This window comes from Rhinopithecus roxellana, chromosome 9 (genome assembly GCF_007565055.1).
Source record: "Rhinopithecus roxellana isolate Shanxi Qingling chromosome 9, ASM756505v1, whole genome shotgun sequence".
NCBI lineage: Eukaryota > Metazoa > Chordata > Mammalia > Primates > Cercopithecidae > Rhinopithecus > Rhinopithecus roxellana.
The window spans coordinates 75,280,682-75,307,534 of record NC_044557.1 but is presented as its reverse complement, the minus strand read 5'-3'; the positions used below and the strand labels follow the sequence as shown (position 1 = coordinate 75,307,534).

The 26,853-nt window shown below is 34.2% G+C and overlaps 1 long non-coding RNA gene across 1 annotated transcript; it reads left to right on the top strand.

Moving 5' to 3' along the window:
• The first annotated feature begins 2,324 nt into the window (after positions 1-2,324).
• Positions 2,325-21,770, top strand: LOC104657132. Its single transcript, XR_747237.2, has 4 exons — positions 2,325-2,453; positions 19,590-19,709; positions 20,439-20,547; positions 21,734-21,770. It is a non-coding gene; the product is annotated as an uncharacterized LOC104657132 (long non-coding RNA).
• The last annotated feature ends 5,083 nt before the right edge of the window (positions 21,771-26,853 follow it).

Below are 26,853 nucleotides of genomic sequence, written 5' to 3'. Positions count from 1 at the left end.
ACAATTGACACTCAAATAGCAAATATCCAATATGTGATTATGTCAATATTTCTTTGTTGGTGTCCCTTTGCTTTAAAATTTTCCTTTTTATATTGTGCCTTTGTAATGGTTACTTTGTTAGGTAGAAATTTCTTGAAATCTTTTTTGTAACTTAGAGAACTGAATAGTCTCCTTTCGTACTTGAAGTATAATTAGATAGAGCTAAGATACTTAGGACTATAATTTGAAGACTAGCTGAATCAAACAGATGACACGTAACACCAAAGACTCAGAGCATTTTCAGTTCAGATCACAGCTTTTAAGAACTAAGATGGGTGGCTCAAAACAGATGATATACTATTTTCAATAGTTGTTTAGTAGTCCTGTTTTTGAATTAGAGGCAAATCATCATTATTTCTAAGTTTAAGATAGAAACACAAAACTCAAAAAAAGTTTTAATATTTAAAAATTATATAATATTTTCTAAAATTTTCTATTACTAATATGGAGCTATTTTATAAAGATGATTACACATATTTTCTCAAGGTTTCTTATGTAAACTTCTGTGAGTACATCAAATTGGCTTTTTCATAGAGTCAGTACTGCTAAAATGGCTATGAGGATTTTTGTCTAAACTACCTCTTTCTTTTGTATAATACAATTTAAGGAACTGCATTTTATTAGCTCCTATAAATCAAAAAGATGGAACAAACATGAATGGCATCATTAAAGAACTTATTATCTACAAGCAGATAAAGACCTACACATAAAACAAAACCACAAGCGGTGGCATGTGCCTGTAGTCCCAGCTCCTCCAGAGGCTGAGGGAGGAGAATCACTTGAGCCCAGGAGTTGGAGACTGTAATGCCCTGTGAACAGCCACTGTACTCTAGCCTGGGCAACATGATATGACTTTAACTCAAATAAAAAAAAAAAAAAATCAAAGTCTAAAATATTATTTGAGTTTTTAGGACAGAAGGGTAAATTGCAGTTTGAAAAGATTAGAAAAATCTACTTTTTTGTTTTTAAATAACCTACATTTTGGTTAGTGCAAACTAATGAGTACTAGCTTTATATATTTTCAAGATGATTAACAGAAGAAATAGGAATATAAAATCATTAAACATCTCAGCACAATGGCAAAATATATTTTATAGATTGATAAAATATATATTTTTAAATATACACATAGCTATGTATATACACAGATACACACACGCTTATATTTATTGGAAATATATATCCGATGTCAATTTTGCATACATATAGGCATATACATATGTATACACCCACACAGACACATTCATACATATATGTGCATGTATGCATATATACATATATATGTAACTTTACCTAAGTGACATACTATACACACATGCATGCATGCAGACACATTGAATGTGGTGTTTTTCTGTTAATATTTTATAAGCAATTATATTGGGACAATTCTCCCTACAAAGATTTCTCTCCTAGCAAAATGGCAGACTAGGTACTCTGAAATAAGTCTGTTATCTAAATTAAATACATCAATACTAAACTAAAACATTCTAGATACATATTCCAGAATCTTATATTTTAAAATAGAAGACTGTGCTTGAAAGAAAATGAAGTAAATCATTTGCTCTCAGTGAAAGACATAAGCTTTGAAGTAACTAGCTGTCCTGCGATCATTACCAATACAAGCAGATTGAGAGTCTTGGTTTTCAAGACAGCTTGGCAAATGGTGTGAGATGGGAGTGGATAGGGGGACTTGGACCCATGCAGAATCTGAAAAATCACTGCATAAATGTCAAAAATAATACATCTATATGCTCAAAATGTATAAACTGGATATGAAATCCTGGCCCACACAGACAAATGTCAAGGAAATTTTTCCCATCACATTATTGTTTATTGCAAGGAAAAACATCTCTGCTGAGAATTTGAGGCCACTGGCTAGTCTCATTTTGGTTTAGGCTTCAATTGAAACATTTTCATGGCCAATCCAGGCCTAATATGTTAATAGCAATTTAAAAGACCCCAAACTTTTGTTATGAATAAATATAAAATTTCCGTGGGGTTGGAGGAGAGGGAAAGACTTTCAAACTAAACCACAAAGAACCTTTTAAAGGAGAATGCGAACAAATAGGAGCTTGTAGACTCCGTAAAATTTCTCTATAAACTGAATGTCAGCTCTGAAATGTGCTTTCACATCAATAACGGCATCCAGCGTGAAAGCTCTAATATAATAGTTTAATTCTTCCCTTTCCAATCTTCCCTACAGTCCCCTCTAAAGCAATTATTCTGTTCAAAAGAGGATTTGTTTTTGATATTCCTTTAAGGATCTTTATTTATTCCCCCAACAGTTTCTTTTTCTGCATCCACTGCACTGTTAAGTGCTTCACCACATTGTTCTCATTTCTATTATTTCTGAAAAAAAAAAACCTTCAGGATTCTGCTTGTGGGAGTCGATGACATTCTTGCAGTGTTTACAGGTAAGGTTTTTTTTTTTTTTTTTTTTTTTTTTTTTTTTTTTTTTTTTTTTTTTTTTTTTGTCTAGGTATTAGTTATTATAAGGAATTCACTGAGTATTTCAAACATTAAATCCAAGCTCAATCTCAATTAAATATTGAGAAACTTGTTTTCTCACATACTGGAGGTTTAAAAGTAAGGCAACTTCAAACATAATATAATGAGCAGTTTTTTAGCTTAATGAAGCTACTAAGAATGTAGGTTCTTTTCTTCCTTCCAAAATGGTAACCCGCTAATAAATAGGTTTTGCTTTCAGAAGGCTAAATTTTGTTGCTTTTGCCAGATTGGGTCACATAACTACCTTTAAGCCCATGATCAATAAGGGTCATGGTTCCACTAAGACAAACGAATCACGAATTTCATATAAGCTCAAGATGTGGTCATCTATATGTAAGTCACATAGAGGCAGAGTGATGTCTAACTAAATAAAATCAACGTATTTTGCTAGCAAGAATATGGTTGGGTAACTAAACTTCTAAAGTAGACACAGTTAAAAGAATGAACTTAATTGTTACTTTAGGTAAAATGAAACTTAAATGTGCTTCTATTGATTTTAAAAGAGTTAAGAATGTGAATATGCCATAATTTACAGAAAAAATATAATACTGTTATTCTTGTTCTAATTTTCATCAATTTTTTGCTATTACCTAAATAATGTTGTAATGAGAAATTTTGTACTTAATATTTTACCTGCATTCTGATTATTTCCTGTTACCTATTCATAGAAGGCAAATTAATGTTTCAAATCACATTTAAATATTCCACCTTAGGTATTGTGTAAAATTATTTTTTCAGAAACATTGAATTTATTTCTTCAGAAACATTGAATTTATTTCTTCATCAACAATGTAAAATATTTAAAATCTTATAACTCAAGTCAGAAAGGAATATTTTTGGTTACTTCAACTTACTGACCAATTCAACTTAATTGATTTTAAAATAAAATATTCTTATTATTTAATTTACTTGATTTTAAATATTACAAAGCTTGATTATATATAATATATATTATATATAAAATGAACTCAGTAGCCTACATACATATGCATGCACACTTATTCTGCAAATTACTTATATACTTTATTTTTCTTTTGTTGACTTTTTCTCTTATGAATATTGGAAACCTGTACACATTAAAAATGAACTTTTTGTAATATGTACTGTAAATATTTCCCAGTTTTTTTGTTATTTGCTTTTATGACATTTAATTTTTACAGTTTAATATTATCTATATACAAATGTATATACTTTTCTTGTTTTCCAACTACAGAATATGTTCCACAATGATCCAACATAATCTGTATTTTTCCACTTATCTCTCTGAGCTAAGCAAGTTTCTTCTGTCAATCTTAATTTCTTTTTTTTTTTTTTTTTTTTTGAGACGGAGTCTCACTCTGTCGCCCAGGCTGGGGTGCAGTGGCCGGATCTCAGCTCACTGCAAGCTCCGCCTCCCGGGTTCCCGCCATTCTCCTGCCTCAGCCTCCGGAGTAGCTGGGACTACAGGCGCCCGCCACCGCGCCCGGCTAGGGCTAGTTTTTCGTATTTTTTTAGTAGAGACGGGGTTTCCCCGTATTAGCCAGGATGGTCTCGGCCTCCCAAAGTGCTGGGATTACAGGCTTGAGCCACTGCGCCCGGCCGCAATCTTAATTTCTTATATGTAAAAGGGAGTGAAAAATTTATTTACTCCACTGAATACCAATGATAATTACTTAGACAAAACCAGACTTAACTTAAAAATCAAAAATAGTTATTAACTCACTATCATCCTGCTAGTTGGGTAAAATATTGAAAAATCAATTTATTTGTTTATGTTAAGCATTTTAATTGTTTATGTTAATTGTTTTAGGTTGCTTATATTTTTTCTAATTTTTTAATATTTAGTTTGAAAATCTAAACAAAATGAATATGCCTCAGGGCATAAAATTAGTGTCTAATGAAAGCATCTTTGTGAACACAATGCTGGATTATTTTATTTTTTTATGTTAAATTATGTCATCTATCAATGTGTTGTTAGATGGCTTATGCTTATTCAAATCATGTAGCTTCTAGATATAAAATTAACATTAGATTCCCTATGCCAAAAAGCCTAACTTAAACTTTCTAGCTTCAGGAAAAAAAATAAGTATAACTTTTCAGTTCAATCTATTTCCTTTCTATAACTTCAAATGATGTTTAAAATTCAGTGCATTATAAAATTATTCAAAAATGTGCTTTGAAACTTTGGAACTTTGAGGCTAGCTCCTTAGTTATTATTCAGATTGCATGTTCCCTCTTATAAGTTTACTAACCTCTTCTATCATTAGGAAATTGTCAATGATGTTAGGCATTTCTCTTCTACCCCTCTGCTATTATTTCACCCAGAATAGACTGAGTAGGGCACGTGCAGCCACTCCAGCTTCCACCCATTTTTTATCAACTATTTTCCTAACTAAAAACAGATTCTACATGCCAGTTTTGTACAACTCTTGTTATCCTATTCAGATTTTCTATCACTTATTTATTACCTTGTTTTATTTTGAGTATTGCCCCTCCTTCATCATTTTTTCTATTATGGGATATATGTATGTATACATATATATACTTGTGATGCTTCCTCTACATTGTTGCATAGGTGGAGAGAATGCTCAATGACTATTTGTTAATAAATTTGCCTATACTTTGAATTTTATTTTTTCTTTTTAGAGGGAGTTTCGCTCATGTTGCCCAGGCTGGATTGCGATGGCATGATCTCGGCTCACTGAAACCTCCGCCTCCGCCTCCTGGGTTCAGGCGATTCTCCTGCCTCAGCCTCCCAAGTAGCTGGGATTACAGGCATGTGCAAACCACCCAGCTAATTTTGTATTTTTAGTAGAGATGGGGTTTCTCCATGTTGGTCGGGCTGGTCTTGAACTCCTGACCTCAGGTGGTCTCAAACTCCTGACCTCAGGTGATCCACCAGCCTCGGCCTCCCAAAGTGCTGGGATTACAGACGTGAGCCACTGCGCCTGGCCTCCTTTGAATATCTTTATGAGATGACTTTGTCTGGATAAAACTAAGTTTATGTTCCACAAAATTAGAATCAAACTTACATGTAAATAGACTTAATGTCCAGCAAAAATAGAGGGGATTCATCATTACATATTAATTCCTACCTTTGACTTTTTAATTCATCACAGGGAGCTTAAATGTTAGCTGGGTCAAACTATGTCATGAATTAGAAAGTCTAATTGTCATGAATAATTCCATCAATTTCTGATAGTCTTCCAATATGACATATGAAAGAATACTATTTTTCTTAAAAATAACACTGAGGTGAAGCCCATCTTTTTGCAATGATAAAATTCCATTGTAAGCATGCAAATTCAACCCATCCAAAATATCTACTTAAAATTTTTATATCCTCTCTTCACATTCTCGAAATATTAATAGTAAGTATCTGTTATGATTTACTATTAGTTAATTTTGCAACACTTTGAGGTCAGTTTAGAGATGGTAACTTAGGCCAATATTTAATACAACTCCATACATACTCATCATAACTTAAATAATTGTCAAGTTATCAAGTTTATAGCATAGGAATTTGATTTCTTTTATTCAAAAAAGAAAACATCAATAAAATATGAATAGATTGTCTATGAATTATATAATCAGTTAGTGTGTTTAGCCAATAGTTGCTGAATCCTGTATTATAGTCAAGTGCTATGTAATCAGATAGAAAGAAAATATATGATCATTAAGAAATGCATATTCTAGAGAAGATAACATTAATTATAAAGAAAAAATATTTTCTGAATAGAGCTGCAATGAGAGATAAAGAAAGACAGGGAAGATAGCTTAAGAATTAATAATATGAGTCAAGAATTAAAGAATGAATTGTAGTTTTCTTAGGCCCAAGAAATAAAAAAATATTTGAGAAAAATTCACTGGTATACGCAAATCAGTAAAGACTTAGCATATGCCAAGAAATAAAATAGTTAAGAAACTGTACACTCATCCAGAACCTTGTTATTTGTTTATTTTGTGTTTTAGGGAGGAAGACTGTTGTATAATATGGGAAAATGTTGGGAATTGAAACTAAAGAGAAAGATACAGGTCTTTAATGTGATGCAAAATAATTTAGAATGTATCCAGTAAAACATGCTTAGTTTCTGAAAATATCCAAGTCAGATGTCCATATCTGTTTACTATAAAGATCACTCTAGTTGGGAGCATTGATGATTAACTTGAAAGTAGCTAGCCTAAAAGCACCAACTTCCTGGTAGTCTATTTATAGGTCTTGGAACTCTTAATCCAGTCTTGGAAAGAGATGATGAAAGTTTGCATTGTGCCAGTGTGAATGCTATTGAAGAAAAAAGGCATATATAGAAGTTGATTAGAAGATAGAAGAAATAGAATGAGTGACCGGATGTTTATCCAATTGGCCATTATATTCTAGTGTTGGAAGTGAATCTGCGGGAAGATTTCCGGGTAATTATCAAATATCTGTTAAGCCCTTAGGTTTTAAGAGTTAATGTAATCTCTGATAAACAATGTTCATAGAAAGTGGGGAAGAAGGGTCCAAATTACAGTTTATTTGCCCTCTCAAACCACCTGAACAACTCCTTTCAGAAAATCGTATAAATCAGAGTAAGTAAAAATAACACATATTTCTGAATACCTTTTCCCACATATAAATATTTTCAAATGTTGGCCTTTCCATAAACCTGAGATGTAAGTATTCCTCTCGTGTTACAGTTGAGATGTGTCTGTCTTTTAGCTATTGGGTATTAAGAAATATCCCCAAACTCATACTAATATTACAAAAATAATACAATACTGTATAATTATAGCTCATGTGTCACTGGCTGAAATTCACTGATCTCAGTGGAGCTTAGCTTATCAAGGCTGTCCAGCTGAGATAAATGGGACATCTGGGCTCAGTGTCTGTCACATGTCTCTCATCCTCCTTTTGGAGTAAGCAGATTGGACTGGACATGATCTTCTCTTCAAGAGGGCAGAAGCACAAGGCCCAATATACAATTGCTGTTCATAACTCTACTCATATCGTTTGTTACCTGGGTCCCCGCACTGGCCAAGGCAGAACACACGGTCAAGCTGAGGTGCAGAGAATTACACCTTGACTACACAAGAGTATAAATACAAGGAGGAATAAAACTGCAGGGCCATTACTATTACCAGTGCAACACAAATAGGACACTCCATTTTTTAAGATTGTAAGCTCTGTGGGGAAAATTCCTGAGTCAATATCCTGGCCCTACCACGGGCTCTGTGACCTTGGAAAAATCACTAAGCCTGGTTTCTCATTTTAGCAAAGTAAGACAGCAAAACTATTTACCTCATATCATTAATGAGTGCACATCTGTGAGCTCTATATCTAAGACAAAATATGTACCAAAATATTATTATTAATTGTATTATTCCATATGTGTAGACACTGAGGTTCACAGGAGTTGACATACTTAAAAATAAAATTTAACATTAATAATATGTACTGAAATTAGTGCTTGAATGCAGAAATTCAGATTCCCTGATGTTGGATTTCAGATTTGTTACAGAACATCCTGCTGTCACTATGTAAAAACATTGAAGTATAATCACCATAGAAAAAGGAAATATAATTAATCCATTATTACATTCTTTCTTCCTTTCCTTATTTCTTTTTGGAGACAGGGTCTTACTCTGTTGCCCAGGCTGGAGGGGGCACCATCTCGGCTCACTGCAATCTCTGTCTCCTGGGTTCAAGTGATTCTCCCGCCTCAGCCTCCTGAGTAGCTGGGACTACAGGCACCTGCCACCACGCCTGGCTAATTTTTGTATTTTTTGGTAGAGAGAGGGTTTCACCATGTTGGCCAGACTGGTCTTGAACTCCTTACTTCAGGTGATCTGCCCACCTCGGCCTCCCAAAATGAAGCGATTACAAGGGTGAACCACTGGCCTGGCCTACATTATTAAACTCTTAAACTGATGTTACATAGGCATCATGATAGAAATTTCAGGGTAGAGAATTAGTTGATAACTACTTAAAATATTTAAAGTATAAAATACATACTTTGTTCTATTTATAAAACATGATATGAAATAAATGGCACATTAGCTGTATTAAGTCAAATAAATTGTCAAAAGTAAATCAGATGCATTACATGTAGACTGATATGGATTACTGAACAAATGTAATAATCACATTTTTAAATTCAAGCTCTCTAATACAGAGTGTAAAACTAGGACACTTGTGAAGGTAGCACTGTAGTTAACATTTTATCTTAATGATATTATGCTACTTTAATACAAGAATTACTGGAAATTGATCATCATATTCAATTTTTTCTACAGATATTGAATATTCTTTTAAGGAATGCATGCAGACAATTAGCTCTGTCTCCCACAAAAACATTTTTGTAGACACATTGCAGTTTCATTTTTCTTTAATGACTGACACTGCTCCGTATGTTCAGAGCTCATACTTCCAAAAGAAATTTGACAAATTGTTTGCTGTGCATAGATTTTTTTTCTGGCTTTTGAATTAAACTTACTTGTCTATGGTACATTTTAGAAAACAATTTCTGCACATGTGACAGGTGGGTGACTTAGTAGACAAATTGTCAGGATTCTGGCCTGTGCTGCTTGAGCTATTTATCCTCTAGGGACAAATAAAGTGTCCCTGTTCCACGGATGCTTATGCTCTTAACATTTTCTACTAAAGTGAAAAGAGGAATACATCCATTTTACTTCCACTGGTCATGAAAATATCGCCATCATCATCATACACAGAATAAATATCAGTGCTTTATTTTTGCTTTTCTATCTGAAGGTGCCTGAATTTAAACTGCAACCTCTATGTATCATGGCATTTGCTAAACTCTCCTCCTCATTTCATCATGCTCAAATTATTTAAAACCAGGGTTGGTTCTGGAGTACTGGCAAATAACTTCATTTAATTTTTACACAGAAATATTATTGAATAATGGATCTAGGAAATCACCCACCTAACTTTACTTGCTCCAGTGTGTATGAAAGGGAAGAGAGGGACAGAGACAGAGAGGGAAAAATAGAATGAGAGAGAGCAAGGTCAAGGTAGTATTTACCACTTAGGCAGTACTGAATATGGGTAGGTGCTATTCTAAATCAGTTTAGACTTAGACTTATCCTATGAGGTGGAGATCAGTATTATCTATATTTGCCTGACAAGAAAACTAATTACACAAGTTTACTTGATCAAGTTCACACAGGTAGCTAATGTCAAAGTCAATCAATCTGTCTCCAAAGGCCGGCTCACTGCAGTGCTACGTTCAATGTTCTAAGACAGGCTCAGAGGAGATGAAGAACACAGCATAGCAGCTCATAAACAAAACACAATTGATGTCTCAGTCATTTAACATCCAAAACCACACTATTAAGTCTCCATCTTCTCTTATATTAGCCTCTCTGATTCCTGACAATAAACTTATTCACTTACTGCAAACAAATTCATGGGAATTCAACATGGCTACTTGGAAACAATGATAGAATAAAACAGACTTATGTCAGCAACCTGGCTCTTGTTCGCTATGCCATATAGATATAGGTAGGTAGGTAGGTAGGTAGGTAGGTAGGTAGATAGACAGACAGACAGACAGATAGAGATGTATCATATAAATATATTAGATATATATATATATAATGTATGATTATATTAGAAATAATGTATGATTTTTATTCTTATATAGTTATTTTCTGGTTATGATTCCCTCTTTCCAGTGGCATGCAAACATGACAAGCATAACCTCATAACTGAGAAAATAATAAGACATTAGCTAATAGATGATATCACATAAAATATTTATTCAATATGTATAAGAGAATAGATTGAAATTGAAACAAAAGAGAACTATAAAGAGGTAGCAAGAAGGACTTAAGACAAAGATAGGAATATTTTAATGACTTTGATTGTAAAATAAGATGAAATAGTGAAAAGAGAACAAATGGACAAGTGAAAAAATAAGCAGAATGAAAAATAATTAAATACAAATATTTGGAAGTGTGGATACTTTTCAACGTATTTGTACCCATTTTTAATGAGACTTTTAACAAAGAAGCATGGTATCTCCAGAAGGAGAATTTCTGGAAATTATGTAACATTTCATATTAGTGTGTCATTGAGCACACTAACAAAATATACATTTTATAAGATGTTCACACAATGAAAAATTGCTATTCCTTTTTTTTTTTTCTTATCAAGGTTGGTTCTACACTTCCTTCTAGGTCATCCTTCCTATAATTTCTTCAAATCATCTAGTTACCTCAGTTTTTCTTTACTGGTGGTAGTGACACCCTTTCCAAAACTCTGTAAGGTCCATATGAAGGTGTGAGCCTACCTTACCAGAACAAGCTTAAAAAGTTAATTTATTTGTAGTTCATATTAAGAAGACTCAGGATTAAAGTTTATAATACAAATATGTAAGATTTTTAAAGGTTAAATTCAATTCTTAGATTCTAAATTAAGATACTTAGAATTAATTTTGCTCACACTCCACCAAGAATTCTTGTTGTGCCCGATATTTCCGCACCTCTTCCTGTAATTTGTTTTTACTGTGTGGTTTCTTTCAACACTTCTCCTCTCCCAATCCATTCAAATTTCCTCTAGAAATTCTTTTGTTCCACAATACTCACTTCTGCATTTCAAGCTCTTCACCAGTGCTTGCTTTATATTGCTAACCACGTTTTTCTACTTGTGAAATTTTTCATTTAGTTACAGATGAAATTCAACCCTAATCCTTAAACTTGGTAATAGTGCTGCTGTATGCCAAATGATACTTACCATCTCTGTTTCTTGGTTTCTGATTCCTTTCAATCATTTCTGTTTATGGGTTGTTGTAATTCAAAACAAGTGCTCTCCATTTTTTTTCTATGTTAGGTGACTTCAAATGGGACACTGCCTTATATTTTCATGAACTCACTCTAATCATTTAGACCCGCATGGGAACAATGCCTCTGTTTAAAATACAGGGAAATGAAAGGAACTTATGTTGAAAGACATTCCCTTAAAAGGATTTTTGCATTGCAATGCAAAAAAAAAAAGGAACTTAATTCTAAAATATTAGGTATTCCAGGCCTTAAATTCTCAGTTTCTTGGCCATCTCCAATCCCTGAGGTTTGTTATTACGTGACTTTTTTCACAGTCTTTCAACATTCAATATTTAGTGAGCATGCAGAATTTCTGTTAATTTCATATGAACAAACATATATTTCTATGTCCAGATCTGAAGTCACGTATAAAGCGCACAAAACAAAATAAGCTCCCTCTCTCAGAGAAACTCTGCTATCAAATATTTAGAATTTTTCAAATCTTCTTATTTTCTTACACTTCACTCTTATTTACATATTAGTCACCTAAGCACTAAGCAAACGCAATACTCCTGTGTAAGCACAGTATGTTCAATTGGTACTCTTTGATTGTTAAGTTATACTTCTTATAGTACTTATCTTTTAAAAGCACATACGCTTTACTTACATAAATTATTAAAATCAGTTGTATAAATCACTTCAAATTCATTTAGGTAAATTAATATAATTTATGTTGTAATTCAAATGTCTAGGAACATGATTGCTAAGTTTGAGATTGATATCTGAGAATTATATGATATTTTTATTATTAATCTCTAACAGAATGATAATTATTGTATCTTCAAACTCATATTATACCATTAGGGAATACAAAAGGTATTCCCATAAGTATGTTGACTCATTATAGGAATGAATGTAACTTAAACATATCTGTCTCCTCCTCTACCTCTCTGGTAGTACAATTTAGCAACCAGATTAACCATCACAAAATTTTTTAATGAGAATCTGAATATCCTCATTACATTTAAGAATATGAGTTCTAAATAGGACCAAAAGAAATGCACATGTAGGTATTTAATGTTTTTGGCATCAAGGAAATTATGAAGACCTCTGTACCTTAGAAAAAGCTATAGGGTGAGTCTAACCAATCTCTTGATTTTGTGAGCAGATCACCCCTAGCTGTAAGTGTAGGAAGATTGAGATATTTATATTACTTCTTTTAGCATGAGAGAGGATTAATTTTAACTTGCCAATAATCTTTTACATTTTATACTTGTAAAAAGGTCTTTCAACCTAGGCTACCCCTAAAAAGAAATGAGCACTATTTGTTCATTTAGTCAACATCAGACCACTGGGGAAAATACTCAGATATTACTTTTTATTGTCTGTTTCATCTGAAAAGCCAAAACAAATGTTGAAAGATACCACACACAATGACTGAAGTATCATGATTGAAATAATAAAAAGAAGAAAGAAGACCAATATAAATACATAAGTAGATTGCCATAAAGGAGAGCTTAGTGAAAGCAAAAGAGAAAACTAAACAAGGAAAAGGATTCTAGAAAAACATTAAGTTACACAAATGAAACTTAGAAATTATAAAATAAATTTAGATTTAAAGAAATAACCTACTTCAGAAAGATATAGAAAATAACTTTATATTTTGAAATGCAAAACAAAGAAAATATGGCATGCACCCTGGAGCAAAATTAAAATAATTTGTAAAACACAGAGATAAGGTTAAAAGACATGACAGAGTGTTATAGGAGAGCAAATATTTAAATAATAGAAGTTCCAGTATAAGTAAACATCAACAGATGGAGGAGAAATAACAAGAACAGGAATGAATGAAATATCTGATCATGACATATCAAGCAGAACTGCCTATCATGAACTGTTTTTTCTTACCCTAAAACTTATAAGGTTCAATGAGAACAAACTGGTTCATTTAGAATTAAGTGAGATCAGGGCCAGAAAGCTTAAGTGAACTGCATGAACCATGACCCAGATTCCCAAATGATCCATCACACTGCAAGCTCTTTGCAAGCCCATATCTGTGGCCAAATGAAGGGTTTCTTGTAATCAGCAGATGGAGGAGAAACTGCCAAATTTGCTTCTGTAATGGGTCAGCTGAGTATATGGGTATATGCTGAAAATGAAACAGTGCTACACGAAAGCCCCATTCAAGTAAGGACTTGGAAAACAGTCATCGGGGAAAACACCCTGAATAGGAAAAACTTCAAAGAGTGTATATGGTCACGTGGTTGTCTAATTTCTGGAGAAATATATGAAGCCTGAGATAAGAGCATTTGCAGATTTACAAGTATTTGTGAATGGTTTAGTTCATTGTTCAAGGCACATGGAATGGAATGATTGGAAAATTGGGAGGTAGTGCTCTACAAAGGTCCTGCTTTCAAGACGAAGGAGTTTATTCCTAAACTTCCACAAGTGTGGGCTGCCTATGAGAATCACATCCTCTAGACTAAACGGAGCTGCCTTGTGAAAGTTTGTCTCCCTCCACAGGGAGGATGCTGGATGACAAAGGCATGATCTCCTTGCTTCAACATGGGACATTTGTGAAAGGCCGTTTTATCTCTAGAGCTGCCTATAAAATTGGCTTGAGGTGTCACCCTCAATAAGCTATGCTTGCTCCATTAAAGGTTTTATTATCTAGAGCACATTTTGTTTAAACATCTGCATGTAGTCAGTTTTCCTAAAATCCTGACCAAAGAGTAGGTGTTTTAAGAAAACTGCATGAATTTACTAATTTTAAAAATCATAATATATAATAAAAAGAAATAAAATACAGCCACTATAAGCTTGTAAGGCAATTAAGACTTTTAAAATTAATTCCCTTTATTGCGCCAGGCATAGTATTAGATGTTGAAAATACCAGCGTGTGGAGTTGTGGTATTCCTTCCCATGAAAGTACTTCCATTTTACTTGTATTTGCCTGATTTTGCAAAGTTATAAACTGTGCTTTGATAATTTCCTTAATATTCCATGTATTTAAACAATTTTAATTGTTAATAGGAGAATTGAAGGAGTCATATGTACCACCCTTTCAGAACAGAAGTTTATCATCATGTAGACGAGTGCTGCAAGGTTTTCTTTCTTGGAGAATTTAATACTTAGTGACAGATTTTATTCTTTAGAAATTTGGCTACAGTGGTTATTTCTTTACACATCCTGTCTAATTAAAATTGGAACAGCTCATGTAGAAAATGTCAATAAAGATTCTGAAGTGTTTTAAAATAAGTATTTGAAGGTTTTATTGTTTTTATTTCTAACAGTTCATTTTTTCCTGTTGATTATTTTTCTTACTGATTGATTTGTCATCACAGAAAACAGTTATATTCATGCTAATGTAGTAATTTTCTTTAACTGTTTAGTATTTAACTTTCCAATGTTTCTAATTTTGTTAAATTATCTTGTTATAAAGCTGTACTTTGCTTTATAATTACTTAGTTGTATTTGGTAACAGGAAAAATTGAGAGAGCTATGAAAATAAGCAGGAGCAAATTAAAAACGATAGTTAGAAACTGGAAAACAGTGAGCCCAGAAGTACTATATGTATTGTAGGTATCAGGGGTTTTTTTTTGTTTGTTTGTTTGCTTTTTAAGCTTCCTATCAGTTTGTCTGTGAGGAACAAAATAATAGAGAAAATACATTCAGAGGAGAACAGATTGGCTATTATCACATAGTAGAAGGTAAAACTAAACAATGCTTTTGATTATACCATCTTAGCAAAGTATATATGTTACATTTATTGACTTAAGTATAAGTAAGTTATAGTTATTTAATTACAGAAATTATAAAACATTTTAAGAACTTATAATGGTGTACTAAATGATATATATGTCTGAAAAAAACCCACAAGATGAACTTAAAATATTTTACCTCTGGATCTAATTGAACCAGCATGAATGATTTGCATTCTAAAATATCATGGCAATTGATTTTTAAAAATGTACTGACCCCAGTAAATTAAATGTAGGATATACTTGATGATGTCTGTATTTCTGAGCTATTTAATTGACATCTTGATTCATTTATGCATATGGTTTATTTTGCACACAGTCTACATTTATGGTTGACTTCAATTATTTTTTCTTTTATATTAGAGGAGAAGATATGAGTAGCATAATATTTTGGAGAAAATATGAAATGAAACTTTTTCTTGTGAAAGATATCGTATATATTAGTTTTATTTCTGAGTAACCTAGGGATAACTATAATCAAACATGTATCAAATAGTACCACTGAAGAAGTATTTGAGTATACTGGGAACACTTATGACTTAGCCTATTACCCTGGCACAATTATTAATAAAGACCTTTTTGTCCTTCTTAGAAGTGAGCCATTTGGAGTAACACCTTACAATGTCATACTATGTTTAAGTAATTAATTTGTTCTTCTGAATAACCTCTCAACTCCTTTCTTATACCCAATTTTACACAAATTTAGTTTTAATCACTGCTTTAAGAGCTCTCTGAAACGAGTAACTAATTTCTGAGGCATAGTAAATCCTGAGACCACCACGCTCACACGGTGCTATCATGTACTATATGAACTTTGTAAAATAGAGCTTAATCTTATTTTATAAACTAAGATAATTCAGTGATTACCTTGGTCCATGTCATTCACCTAGTAAGTGGTAGTGTCTGTATTATTTAACTATTTTATTCATTCATTTATTTGTGAAATGTTTGGTACCAATTACACTCATGTACGGCAATCGCAAAGATGAATAATGTAACCAAGCACTCAAAAAATGTAGCATCACTGTGTGGGCGATCATATGATTTGAATTAAAGCTTCTGTTTCTTTATCTAACATTCTTATCACCATACACATCACTTCTTTAACTTCTTTCAAATTAACACAACAAATACTAAGAATTTTGTTAGCTGTGGTGTACATCCTAGGTTTATGAAGCAAAAAACAGTTTCTTTTCTCCCATAGTGTATTACTTTTTTCATATCAGAATGCATGTCCCTGTAGTATTTTTGAATCACATTTACTAAAACTATATGGTACTATATTTAATGTATATGTTTTTACCATATTTATAAGCTATCTCTTTCTACACAATTTTAACATGTGCTCTCACAAACATGTACACATCTTCATTTTATCTTCCATAAGAGATGTAGTGATTGCATATGAATAATAATATACAAAAGTCATCATAATTACCACATAAATGAGCAGTATTAGAATTTATAATAAAACATTTTGAATTTTTTGTTCATAAACAGATTATGGTACTGATAGTCACACATGTGTCTTATTATCTTTAAACAAAAACCTCTTAGAATTCATGAGATACAATATTTTCAAATTTTATGTTTTCAAGAGAGATATTTGCCTCTAAAATTCACTCTTACATTGTTACATTTTCAATTTTATTAAGATAACCAGTTGAATTTAATGCATACGTGGTGCCATTTCTTTCAGAGAAAATTGTTAACATCGCTTTAAAAATACTAGAAGTTTGAGGCCAGGTATGGTGGCTCACATCTGTAATCCTGGCACTTTGGGAGGCCAAGGCGGGCAGATCACTTGAGGTTACGAGTTCAAGAGCAGCCTGGCCAACGTGGTGAAACCTCGTCTCTACTAAAAATACAAAAATTAGCCAAGTGTGATGGCACATGCTTGTAATCTCAGCTACTTGGAATGCTGAGGCAGCAGAATCTCTTGAGCCCAGGAGGTGGAGATTGCAGTGAGCCAAGCTCCAGCTTGGGTGACAGAGCAAGACTTCATCTCAGAAAAAAAAAAAAAAAAAAAAAAAAGAGAGAGATTAGAAATCTGAAATGATGCCAGAGTCAATGTAAGGTGCAGTTTTTTGCCTTACATTGCATTTGATGAAAAATAAAATTGACAGCTCTTTGCAAAGCTAGTCATACAACTATATTTGGGCAAAGCTAAAATTTCAAAAGCAAATAATTCATTATTCATAATTAAATATTATACTGAAACATCTTATTCAAGTTAAAATATTATGTATCTTAGAGTGACCAGCAAGCAGAAATATGTTTTGTTTTTACATTTTACATATGAAATAAGGTTATATTTAAAATTCACCTAGAAAATTTTAGATGACAATGAATACCTTCTATCTTATTTTGCAATAATTGTTTTTGTGTTTGAGAAGAGTACTTAAAATTCAGAATAGCATGAAGCAAACACTTCAATTTTCAGACATGAATTTCACAACATCATATCTTTTGGAACAGAAACATCAACAGTACATTCATTATAAAAATAAATAGTGTGGCCGGGCATGGTGGCATCCACCTGCAATCCCAGCAACTTGGGAGGCTGAGGCAGGAAAATCTCTTGAACCAAGGAGGTGAAGGTTGCAGTGAGCCAAGATCATGTCACTGCACACCAGCCTGAGTGACAGAGCGAGAGTCGATCTCAAAAAAACAAAAACAAAAATAATAAAAATAACCAATCAATATGTAAAGTGTACATATTAAACTTTAACATGCATGTTACTTATGATACAGCAAAATCATTAATTTAAACAGCATATATGTGTTTAAGTATTCATCATAATTTAGCTACTGGGAGCAGTTAATTAAAAATACACTGGAATTCCATTAATAGGATAACAAATAAAATATATGTTGGATGTATAATATACTACTAAATAGTTAAAAGCAAAATGAATATATAATCAGCATTGTGATTTAATTTAAGAATCATACATATAGAAATGTAATAAAAAGAAAAATCGAAAACAACATAATTGGAGCTAATTAAAATAATCTATACATACAAAAACAATGTTTTATATATATTACTGGAAAATATATCTCAATACATTAAATGGGTATTCACCTGAGAGAGAAGGAAATAACATAGAAGGAGGAATTTTTAGTGTAATTTAATTACATTAAACAAGACAGATCCATCTAAAATGAATGATCATAATATGTCTTCAATTGAGGAGTATAATTATCTACATTACCTACATTGGAGATTTACAAATTCCTCCAAAATGACAATTGTATATGTGTATAAATAAAAAATAAATGTGCACCTGATTTATTAAATCAGATGTCAATATATATTAGCATCTGTTATATGTTTGGAGTGCTGTGTTCTAGGTGCCAGAATAGGAAATTTAAACAAAATTAATTTTTCCTTTCATGGATCTGACATTCTACCTCTAGGAAGCAGAAAACAAGCATACAAGCAGATAAATCAATAACATGTAAAAGTAAAATGTAAAAAATTAACACATGATAGTCTTTTATCAATTAATATTTGGACAGAGAACTGTATGAAATTAAAGAAAAATATGCATGTTTATGCAAAAAGAGATTCTAAGAGCAGACAGTGAGTACACCTCTGAAATGAAAGTTGATGCTTAGTGTTTAGATGGTAGAAGTAGCACAGGTAAAGCTCTCGATATAACATGAATATTTCAAGTTTATATTCATTTTTTCTCGAGGTCAAAATTGACTTATTTTAGACATACATTTTTAATCAAGAATATTTCATTTGGTGACATGACAGAAACCCAACTCGATCTGTAATAGGACAAAAGGAAAATCCCTTGATTCATGCTATCTAAGTGTAGAAATAAAGAAAAAAAAATGACTGCAATCATTGGAATTCAAATATGCTGTTAGGAATTTGTGTCTGTATTATTTAAAGTTTTCAGTCATCAGCATTAGAAACCAAGTTTTGCCAGTTCAAGCAGGAAATAAATGGTTGGAGAGAATATTTTGTAGCTCACAAAATTTGCAAGAATTTTCAAGAACCAGACTCAAAAAAGTAGGCAGGTGACAACAAATTTTGTCAGCAAGGCCAAACATTTCTCATTAGGGAATGCCTTTGGGACCCTTTGAAATGTATCGGTCCATTTGTGGTTTGAGGATTTGCTATTAACACTTAATATGTGGGACCAGAGATTTTAAATATGCTGCAATGCCCTGAGTAGGTCCTAGACCAAGAAAAATGTAGTGACAAAATCAGAACAACACAGAATATTCACTGCTATGTGCCTGGACTCTGAAGTCACTGTTCTAAATAACCTTTATTCCTCTATTTTTACATTATTCTTTCATTACTAAGCTTCCCAAATTGGGCCATTATTTGGTCATGTGTACTTCACATCTTACAGTCTTGCTTTTGTGAATAGTGAAGAGAAAACATCGCCTTTATTTCTTTTCCACACTGAGATTCACTTGTAAAGAAAACGTTTTCAAATGTTTGATGACTAAAAATTTCAAATCCCTACCACAATATCTCGTGACGGCTTCTGCTTAGTTTTATTTTTATAGTCACAAAATGAACAAGATGTCTGTGGCAACCCTCAGGCCATTGATGCCTTCTCTCTTATGTATCAAATCACACATTTGGACTTTGACTGAACTCTCGCATTTCAGATGCTCAATCTTGAGGTAAACACAGTTGCCCACGGTCTGTGGCTTAGAGTAAATCTCTACCCTATTTGAACTTTATGGATGAGTCCCTTACAAGGCATTCAAGTTTTATTTACAGAATAAGTGAAATGGTGCTTGAGAATAAAGACAGTAGACATCCAGTCCTGTCGGTATGTAGAAATGTATTTTTTGTGTGTCCACAACTCTAAATTGAGTTACTCACCAATATAGTTTTTACAAAGTTTGGATTTTTAAAGTATTTTTCTGATGAAAAATACCTTAGGATATACATATAAAAATTATCTTTAATGTGAAAAGAGGAATGTATAAACAGTTCTTTAAAAAATAAACTCTATTGCTTGTTTTTAAGGCCAAATAAAGTTATATTTTATTGTTGATACACACAACTACATCTTTTCTACTGTGTTTGGCTAAAATTGTATCTTTGAATTTTAAGTGAACTAGGCAAAAAAAAGTGTATTCCTCATTTCTATTATTAATGAAATAAAGACTGAATGTAGGGGAGCTAGATTTAAGACCATTCCTTGAAATGTCAATTATTAATATCAATGGACCATGGAATGTGGAAAGTTGTAAAAAAGCTTGCTCTGAAATCTACCAACAACATATTATTTTAAAAAAAATCATCCCTAAGTCACTCTATAAGATTTTACATTAGCTTCCAGCATAAATAGAAATGCCACATATTGTCCCTCCTGAAACACTCTCATTTTGTATCGCTCACAGGTATAGTAAAAGGGAGCATGAACTTGAGAAAATGCACTTTCAACACAAAGCAGTAATAATATAAGGTCAAATCAGATTCTGCCTTGGAGATAGAAAACTCTGAAGCAAAGTAGAGCTGTTTTGTCGGTATCCTACGTGTCAGTAGCTCTGTGACTTTATGTATTATTTAAATTCTCTAAGCATTTTGTTTTTCAACAAATATTTTTAAAAATATTAATTAGTATGCCTAATGCTATAAAAATAAGAAGTAATAAATGTGATTTGTGAAATCTTTCCTCAGGATTCTTGAATATCATAGGCACAATACAGAGTAGTAAAATGCCAGTAGACTGTAAGATACTAATGGGAGCAAATACAGGAGTACTTACTACAGTGTAAAAAGTCGAAAAAAAAACTTTCTGTGGAAACTAATGTTGAAAAGGCAGTGGTTTAAGCAGATAAAGAGGATGATGGAAAGTGCTTCAATAGAAACTATAGTATTTGTAAAGCCTTAGAAATGAGAGAGAGCCTAGGCATTTGAAAGAAAAAAAAAAAGTACAGAATGGTCATAGCACAGAACGTGTGGGAGTGGTTTAAAATGAGGCTGGAATATTAAAATGAAACCAGTTTCTGACATTTCTTATAAGGTATTTTAAGGTTTTTGGCTAAGTAGAAAGAGCAAATAAAGAGTGAGAAGTGAGGAATAGATGAGGGAGGTGACTTCAAATCCAGATATTCTAACTTCAATTTCCAAATATTTTACATTATTACATAGATAATACATTTACCTCCACATTTACTGACCCTTAGCTTTACTTTGTTCTGACAATCATATTTCTCTCTTCTGGTTTCTCGCCTTTGGGCACACATATCTAATGGGCTCTCATGCTTAAACAAAAGTCTTTCCTTTGATAATAACATACGTGTTATTTAAGAATTAATGGTTTTTTAGAACAGGTTTAGTTTCAAAGCAAACTTGAGAAGGTACAGAGATTTTCCTATATACCCTCTACCCAACACGTGCATTCCTTTCCCCATTATCAACATCCCCCAATTAGAGCGGTGCATTCATTGCAGTTGATGAAACAACGTTGACACAAAATCACCAAAAGTTTATCATTTACGTGAGGGTTTCTTCTCGATGCACTTTCTATGAGTTTGGACAATTTACCCTGACATGTATCCACCACTATAGTGTCATACAAAATATTTCCATTGACCTTAAAATACTCTGTGTACCACCTATTCATCATCTCCCCTCCTCCCTGCCCACTGACAACTTCTAGTAGTCACTCATCTTTTTGCTCTTTCGATAGTTTTGTTTATTCCAGAATGTCATATAGTTGGTATAAGGTATGTACTCTCTTCAGATTGGCTTCTTTCATTTAGTAATATGTATTTAAAGTCCTTCAATGGCTTGAGAATTCATTTCTTTTTAGCACTGAATAGTAACAGTTCATATTCTAGTAGTACTATATTTTACGTATCCATTCATCTCCTAAGTGTATCTTTGTTGCCTTCATGTTAGGGCAATTATGAATAAAACTACTATAAATATCCATGTGCAGGTTCTGTGTGAACATAAGTTTGCAACTCCTTTGAGTAGACACCATAGAGCACAATTGGTAGACTGAATGCTAAGAGTATGTTTATTTTTATAAGAAACGGCCAAAGTCTTTGAAAGTGGCTGAGCCATTTTACATTGCCACCATCAATAAGTTAGTGATGCTTTTGCTCCACATCCTTGCTAGAATTCTGTAGTGTTTGTGTGTTCTAGATTTTGGCTGTTCTAACAGGCATGAAGCAACATCTCATAGTTGTTTTAACTTTTATTTCCCTTTATTATGATATAATGTGGGAATCATTTCATATGTTTATTTACTACCTTTATATATTTTCGATAATATGTCTATCAAGGCCCATTTTTTAATCAAGTGTTTTTGTTTTCTTATTGTTGAGTTTTGAAAGCTCTTGGTGTCTTTTAGATAACAGTTCTCTATCATATATGTCTTTTGCAACTACTTTTTCCCAGTCTACAATGTGTCTTCTTGTTCTCTTGACATTGCCTTTTGCAGAGCAGACATGCTTAATTTTAATGAAATCAAGTTTATGAATTATTTTTTTCATGAATCATGCTTTTGATGTAGTATCTAAAAAGTCATTACCATATCTAAGGTCATCTAAGGTTTTCTGCTATGCTATCTTCTAAGAGTCTTAGAGTTTTGTGTTTTACATTTAAGTCTATGATCTATGTTGAACTCGTTTTGGCAAATGGCATAAGATCTGATTAATTTTTTGCATGTGGATAGCCAATAATTACAGCATGAGATCCTGATCTTTTAAAACATATTCACATGGCTTATACTATTTTTAAACCAAAAATATTTAGCAGATACAATTTAACCCCATTGTATAAATAGATTAAAAAAAGAGCCAACAAACTATTTTCCTTCTTTTTTCTGTTTTCTCTCTGCTTCTAACGCTGTACTTGAATTGCTTTGCTACTCAACATCTCTTAACTTATCACTAATCAATTCCAATGAAGAAGCTCATTATGGTCAGGTTTTAGTCAGAACTTGATGCCCTTGTCTACCAACTGTAACTTGAAGTCTTATAGTCACATCTCTCCTTTATATATAAACTATCATCTAGAGAAAACATCACTCTATATGTCAATTTATGTGTCTATCTAGTTAATTCAAAATAAATTAGAAATACATGCATACGGGGCGGAGCAAGATGGCCGAATAGGAACAGCTCCAGTCTCCGACTCCCAGTGCGAGCGAAACAGAAGACCGGTGATTTCTGCATTTTCAACTGAGGTACTGGGGTCATCTCACTAGGGAGTGCCGGACAATCGGTGCTGGTCAGCTGCTGCAGCCTGACCAGCGAGAGCTGAAGCAGGGCGAGGCATCGCCTCACCTGGAAGCGCAAGGGGGAAGGGGATCCGTTTTCCTAGCCAGGGGAACTGAGACACACAACACCTGGAAAATCGGGAAACTCCCACCCCAATACTGCACTGTAAGCATACAGGCACACCAGGAGAATATATCCCACGCCTGGCCGGGAGGGTCCCACGCCCACGGAGCCTCCCTCACTGCTAACACAGCAGTCTGCCCCGATCTATCCGCAAGGCAGCAGCGAGGCTGGGGGAGGGGCGCCCGCCATTGCTGAGGCTTAAGTAGGTAAACAAAGCCGCTGGGAAGCTCGAACTGGGTGGAGCTCACAGCAGCTCAAGGAAGCCTGCCTGTCTCTGTAGTCTCCACCTCTGGGGACAGCGCACAGCTGAAGACCAACAGGGGAAGTAGCGGGAGCCGGTGCAGACGCGAACGACTCTGTCTGACAGCTTTGGGGAGAGCCGTGGATCTCCCAACGCGGAGGTTGAGATCTGAGAACGGACAGACTGCCTGCTCAGGTGTGTCCCTGACCCCTGAGTAGCCTAGCTGGGAGAAATCCCCCACTAGGGGCAGTCTGACACCCCACACCTCACAGGGTGAAGTACACTCCTGAGAGGAAACTTCCAAAGGAAGAATCAGACAGGTACACTCGCTGTTCAGCAATATTCTATCTTCGGCAACCTCTGCTGCTGATACCCAGGCAAACAGGGTCTGGAGTGGACCTCAAGCAATCTCCAACAGACCAACAGACAGTCCTTCTGACTGTCAGAAGGAAAACAATCAAACAGGAAGGACACCTATACCAAAACCCCATCAGTACGTCACCACCATCAAAGACCAGAGACAGATAAAACCACAAAGATGGGGAAGAAGCAGGGCAGAAAAGCTGGAAATTCAAAAAATAAGAGTGCATCTCCCCCTGCAAAGGAGCGCAGCCCATCGCCAGCAACGGATCAAAGCTGGGCAGAGAATGACTTGGACGAGATGAGAGAAGAAGGCTTCAGTCCATCAAACTTATCAGAGCTAAAGGAGGAACTACGTACCCAGCGCAAAGAAACTAAAAATCTTGAAAAAAGAGTGGAAGAATTGACAGCTAGACTCATTAATGCAGAGAAGATCATAAACGAAATGACAGAGATGAAAACCATGACACGAGAAATACGTGACAAATGCACAAGCTTCAGTAACCGACTCGATCAACTGGAAGAAAGAGTATCAGCGATTGAGGATCAAATGAATGAAATGAAGCGAGAAGAGAAACCAAAAGAAAAAAGAAGAAAAAGAAATGAGCAAAGCCTGCAAGAAGTATGGGATTACGTAAAAAGACCAAATCTACGTCTGATTGGGGTGCCTGAAAGTGAGGGGGAAAATGGAACCAAGTTGGAAAACACTCTTCAGGATATCATCCAGGAGAACTTCCCCAACCTAGTAGGGCAGGCCAACATTCAAATTCAGGAAATACAGAGAACGCCACAAAGATACTCCTCCAGAAGAGCAACTCCAAGACACATAATTGCCAGATTCACCAAAGTTGAAATGAAGGAAAAAATCTTAAGGGCAGCCAGAGAGAAAGGTCGGGTTCACCCACAAAGGGAAGCCCATCAGACTAACAGCAGATCTCTCGGCAGAAACTCTACAAGCCAGAAGAGAGTGGGGGCCAATATTCAACGTTCTTAAAGAAAAGAATTTTAAACCCAGAATTTCATATCCAGCCAAATTAAGTTTCATAAGTGAAGGAGAAATAAAATCCTTTACAGATAAGCAAATGCTTAGAGATTTTGTCACCACCAGGCCTGCCTTACAAGAGACCCTGAAGGAAGCCCTAAACATGGAAAGGAACAACCGGTACCAGCCATCGCAAAAACATGCCAAAATGTAAAGACCATCGAGGCTAGGAAGAAACTGCATCAACTAACGAGCAAAATAACCAGTTAATATCATAATGGCAGGATCAAGTTCACACATAACAATATTAACCTTAAATGTTAATGGACTAAATGCTCCAATTAAAAGACACAGACTGGCAAACTGGATAAAGAGTCAAGACTCATCAGTCTGCTGTATTCAGGAGACCCATCTCACATGCAGAGACATACATAGGCTCAAAATAAAGGGATGGAGGAAGATCTATCAAGCAAATGGAGAACAAAAAAAAGCAGGGGTTGCAATCCTTGTCTCTGATAAAACAGACTTTAAACCACCAAAGATCAAAAGAGACAAAGAAGGCCATTACATAATGGTAAAGGGATCAATTCAACAGGAAGAGCTAACTCTCCTCAATATATATGCACCCAGTACAGGAGCACCCAGATTCATAAAGCAAGTCCTTAGAGACTTACAAAGAGACTTAGACTCCCATACAATAATAATGGGAGACTTCAACACTCCACTGTCAACATTAGACAGATCAACGAGACAGCAAGTTAACAAGGATATCCAGGAATTGAACTCATCTCTGCAGCAAGCAGACCTAATAGACATCTATAGAACTCTCCACCCCAAATCAACAGAATATACATTCTTCTCAGCACCACATCGCACTTATTCCAAAATTGACCACATAATTGGAAGTAAAGCACTCCTCAGCAAATGTAAAAGAACAGAAATTATAACAAACTGTCTCTCAGACCACAGTGCAATCAAACTAGAACTCAGGACTAAGAAACTCAATCAAAACCACTCAAATACATGGAAACTGAACAACCTGCTCCTGAATGACTACTGGGTACATAACGAAATGAAAGCGGAAATAAAGATGTTCTTTGAAACCAATGAGAACAAAGATACAACATACCAGAATCTCTGGGACACATTTAAAGCAGTGTGTAGAGGGAAATTTATAGCACTAAATGCCCACAAGAGAAAGCAGGAAAGATCTAAAATTGACACTCTAACATCACAATTAAAAGAACTAGAGAGGCAAGAGCAAACACATTCAAAAGCTAGCAGAAGGCAAGAAATAACTAAGATCAGAGCCTAACTGAAGGAGATAGAGACACAAAAAACCCTCCAAAAAATCAATGAATCCAGGAGTTGGTTTTTTGAAAAGATCAACAAAATTGACAGACCGCTAGCAAGGCTAATAAAGAAGAAAAGAGAGAGGAATCAAATAGATGCAATAAAAAATGATAAAGGGGATATCACCACTGACCCCACAGAAATACAAACTACCATCAGAGAATACTATAAACGCCTCTACGCAAATCAACTAGAAAATCTAGAAGAAATGGATAATTTCCTGGACACTTACACTCTCCCAAGGCTAAACCAGGAAGAAGTTGAATCCCTGAATAGACCAATAGCAGGCTCTGAAATTGAGGCAACAATTAATAGCCTACCCACCAAAAAAAGTCCAGGACCTAGATGGATTCACAGCTGAATTCTACCAGAGGTACAAGGAGGAGCTGGTACCATTCCTTCTGAAACTATTCCAATCAATAGAAAAAGAGGGAATCCTCCCTAACTCATTTTATGAGGCCAACATCATCCTGATACCAAAGCCTGGCAGAGACACAACAAAAAAAGAGAATTTTAGACCA